Raw genomic sequence first — 4,736 nt, forward strand, 5'->3', positions numbered from 1 at the left:
AAGTTCAAAAAGGGCTAAAGACTCCATGGTTTCATCTGTGCTCCTCTGGTATACCTGGCGGGCCCCTAATCGTTTGTGCATTCTTGCTGTGGTTAGGACAGCTGGCTTTCCTCAGCCTCCCTTGACTTTAACATCCAGGGACCATGGCACAAAATCTCTCAGGTATGGCCAAACCCTGTTTTTTTGTTGTTCTTTTTGTTTCTTGCAAGGATAGGGCTGTGGTTTGTTTTGTGTTATGGGCCTTTCGTTGATTAAAATAATTTCTTTGGCATTTTAGGAAAAGGATCTGTGTGGTCCATTTCCAGAACGGATGAAATTTAATTCAGCTCAAGTCAAGAAATATTGATTGTGCAATGGCCATGAGCTCAAAGCTCTCATAACTCTATTAAACAGTGGTTAAAATCCATCACTTTATTAGCTTAGTAGAGACTGGGGCATAGAGTAGAATATTAGTGCTGGGCAGGATTTAGGAAATCAGCAGTCCCAATAGTTTTAAAACTTTTTAGAGTTCAGGCAGCATTTTCTTCAAGTGAAATTTCATTACAGCGCTCAGCAAATGAAAGCAGGTCTAGTTGAAGTAGTTTTTCGGGAGACAAAAATGTTTCCCATGAGGCTTCTCCACTGTATTTACACACATGCAGTCACACAACACAGAGTTTTAAAACCTTAGCTCAGGCCTCATCCAAAGGCCTCACTGTTTATTTTCCAGAAAGACAACTGAGCTGACAAATCCACGATTATAGGTAGTTGGAAGACCAAGACTGTCTGACTCCTGATTTAGTACCCATTCCTCTGCATTTCTTATATTTTCCTCAAGATGAAACTCACCTACAATTTTTCTGCCCCTGCCTTGTAATAGCGTTCCTCTAGCCCGACTCCCCGAGTGGAGTCTGTCATTTCACTATTCCCTGTCCCTGCCTCTCTCCACCCCTCCCCTCCCTCTCTTCCTGTATTTGTTCCTTTCTCCTCTCCAGCTTTATAAATAAATGTGTTTTTCACACTCCCCTGTATTTGTTTAACTTCCCAAGGCCTCAAATTGGCAGAAGCCTGACCTCGGGCTTCTAAGTTATACTTCCACTCAATCAGACAAATCAATGTCTATTTGCACTCTGGGCTAATTTGTCGGGAATGTATTCAGAATGCATTTATTTGTTCTAATTCCTTTAACCCACTTCATTTTCCTACATTCCTTCCCCTGATCAAGGAAGATGATCTGATTAGGGCTTCTGCTGAAAGAAGCCCTGTGGTCTCTAAAAGTGCCTTTGATACCCTTGTGGGTAGAGGATGATTGGCATTAATAATATCCCCCATTCAGCTCCTTTGTATACCACGAACAGCAGCTGAGGCTACTTCAAAATCCAGTGCTGCATGTTTTGAGACCTGCCAAGAAATAGCAACATGCCAGCAGACCTGGCAGCAATGACAGCCTGGTCCTGACAGATGAGTGTGCACGGAACAGGTGAGAGAACCAAAAAAACACAACAGTGATAACCCCGGATTATCCATTGTGAGGCCGTAGTGCCCTCTTCCTGGTAACTAAGTGCCTTAGTTACCGACATGATAGGACACCCATGCATGGCAAGCCAAAAAAGAACTTGGGCCGCTTTAATTTAGGAGTTGCCGACTTGTTTTTTATGCTGAAAGTAAATATATAAGAGATAAAGAGAGAAGACATTAGATCAAAAATAAGAAAACTAATCCTTACCCCATCCTCGTGATACTTTGTTATTGGAGCTCATGACCTTCTTTGGAGTAAAGTAAAGAAGAACAATTAGTAGAATATTCTGTAGCAGTAGAGGCTCCCAAGATTGATGCTGCCCTTTAAAGAAAGCCTGCTGAGCTTGGCCAGATATTAGTTACACATCTTTCCCTTACAGCTCTGCATTATCGCAAATGATCATTCTGGTCATGCCAGCCATGGAGGATTATTTGCCATACTCTGGCGAGAGGGTCGAATGAGTGCAGGGTGGAGAGACAGTGAAAAGAGACTAGAAATTGCTCTAATTTCCTAATCCGATGCCTTGTGACTACGAAACACGATAGGAATCTATTTAGTGGCAGCAAGAACATCACTGCCCATCATGGAGCCCCTGGTATTTCTAATATGCACATTAACTACAGTAATACCACAACTATCAACGTACACATTGAAAAGAGACTCGTGGCATATTCTGCTCAAGTTCTATGTTCCCTGAACAAAAATGTTGCCATGGAAACCTCTACCATAAGGCAGGTGTAGTTGTGCAAAGGACTATGGGCTATGAAATCCGGTTCCCATGGCAACATTTTTGTTCAACGCCTGAAGAATCTTAAATACATGTGCCAATACATTTTATTAGCCAGCAGGATACACAGGTAGGATTAATAAAGTTCAATATTTGCTCAACTAAAAGTTGTAATCATGGTAAAAATAAATGAATTAGAACCAGCTCCTACGGATGGCTCACACAAACAGTCTGGAGTCGTAACTCTACTTCCACATGAATAAGGAAATGCATGCGAAGTATTAATAGGTAACTTTCTTTCATTAAATCCATAAGGCAGGGAAACCTTCCCCAAAGTGATGGGATTTAAAAATTCGAAATATATCTTCAACCCACAATTCACTGATGAGATTAAATCACTCAAGCTTACCAAAGGAAATTAAGATCATTCTATCCACCTGTAATAGAACCAATTAATATGGTGGCCAAACAGCTGAAGGAAAAAACGTCAGGTTGATTCATCTATATTATGTGAGCTCATGCTAATAAAATGTGCCAGTTGGGATATTTATGATAATTGCCATTTCTAGACCTCAAAACATTCATATAAATATGCCAAGAACCAAATTAAGAAAAGCTTTTTCCTTTATCTTTTACAAATAATCCAGAAAGTAATAATCATTCATTATAATAGATCTCAGAAAATATATAAAGGAGATACACAACGAAAGGCAAAGAAACGATCACATGGAGATGCTTGAGTAAGTTTTTAAAAGAAGAACTTATTCTTCATTATCACTTCACATCTGCTAGCCCTGTAAAACTTCAAAATCACATTGCTAGTGCACACTCTAGCAGGTCAGAAACTGTGTTTGGTTTGGCTCATCATCACTCTGCACAGTACTTGGAACATATTAAACATCCAATAGCTATGTGTTGAATGAAGGAATGAAACACATTCTGAATTCAGGCAACAAAGCATCTTAGGTTGTCAATGGAGACTTTCAAAAAATCCTATAAATTAAATCAGTTGATTCAAATGAAATTCTTCCATTAGTCCACATCTTAAATTTAGAAATGCATTATCATTGTTTTTAAGTGTTTTGTAATTACTATTGGCTCCCAAAACGTCACCAGTGTTTCCTCTTCTTTTTCCCCCAGCCATTTTATCAAGTTGGTGATCTACAATCAAACACGTAAATGCACCAAGACAGCTAAGCACATAAAGGAACTGTGGGGACCTTTTTACAAAATAAGGCATTCATTCTATAAAATGCAATGAGCCAATTCCTAGTTTACCTGCTTTGTAAGTTCTTTTTTCCTGTATTAGGTCTTGTTATTTAGAGTGACACATCTATTAGCACTTGTATAGTAAACTCTGGTATCCTAAACAAATGTTTCTGCCAAATTGCATAGGATTTCCCACTGTTCCCTAAACATGCTGAGAACTTAAAATCTTAGAATGCAACCACAATTGGCAAACTCATTTCCAAAATTTCATATATTAGAAATAGGCTCTTAAGAGAGATCAGTGTATTATAACTTCTCAAAGCATAGGTCCATGTAGCATAAAGACAACGAATTTAAAAACTAGAAGACATCTCTAAGACATCCCAGACCTTCAACTTGCCTCTGTGTCAAAGGCCAGGCACGGAGCAATGTGGAAATCCACTGGCTGTGACCAAGGGCTGGAGCCTTGTCCAAGAAGCCCTGCTTAGCTGAGAAGCCTTAGGTAAGTCACAGCACCACCACCCCCTCCCAGGCCTAAGCAATTATAATTTAAGATGAAGACAAAGCAACTCTCAATGTAGAAGGGGTTTGTGAATGTCAAATGAACTGATGTGTGTTAAAGTGCATCAGGGGATGCTATTTTTTTTTAACCTTTAAATACATGTTGTTACTGTTATTATTATTTTATTCAACGCCCTAAATATTAAATAAGCTAAGAAAACAGTATCACCTGTCACATTCAATTACTGTTGTTAGTACCGGTAGGATTGATTACATAAATAGTTGGCCTCTACTGTGTACATTTGGTTTTCTGTATCAGAGCTTCATATATGGGAGTTTACACTTAGTTTCCGGTTTGTGGATGCAAGTACAAATAAGTATTAGAAAATGTGGTTTTGAGTCAATACTGAAAACTTTTTTTTTTTAACTTTAAAAAGTGCATTGCTATGGCTTCATTCTGAAAAATTTCTAAATGCTGCTCCAGGCCCCAGGGATATGGAGATGCAGAACATCTGGAGAGCCTTCCTCTAGAGGAACATGTTGTCTGGAGGTAGAGGAGGGAAATCTGTTACATCTCTAAGCACGTCTGCATAAAAAACTATGTGTGTGAAAAAGCAGGAGTCTGGAAGGGCGAGAGACTAAACTACTTTATCAGTTTGGGGGCAACTAAGTGAACAAAACGCATTACCTTTTTTTTAGCTTATGAACAAGTAGACTGCAGGTTAACTTCCCCAATTATCATCTGTTTTACTAGGAAACTAAAGTGAGAATTGCGATCTGTCTGCTGTAGAACATACTGGA

The sequence above is a fragment of the Meles meles genome, chromosome 5, assembly GCF_922984935.1.
Source record: "Meles meles chromosome 5, mMelMel3.1 paternal haplotype, whole genome shotgun sequence".
Classification (NCBI taxonomy): domain Eukaryota; kingdom Metazoa; phylum Chordata; class Mammalia; order Carnivora; family Mustelidae; genus Meles; species Meles meles.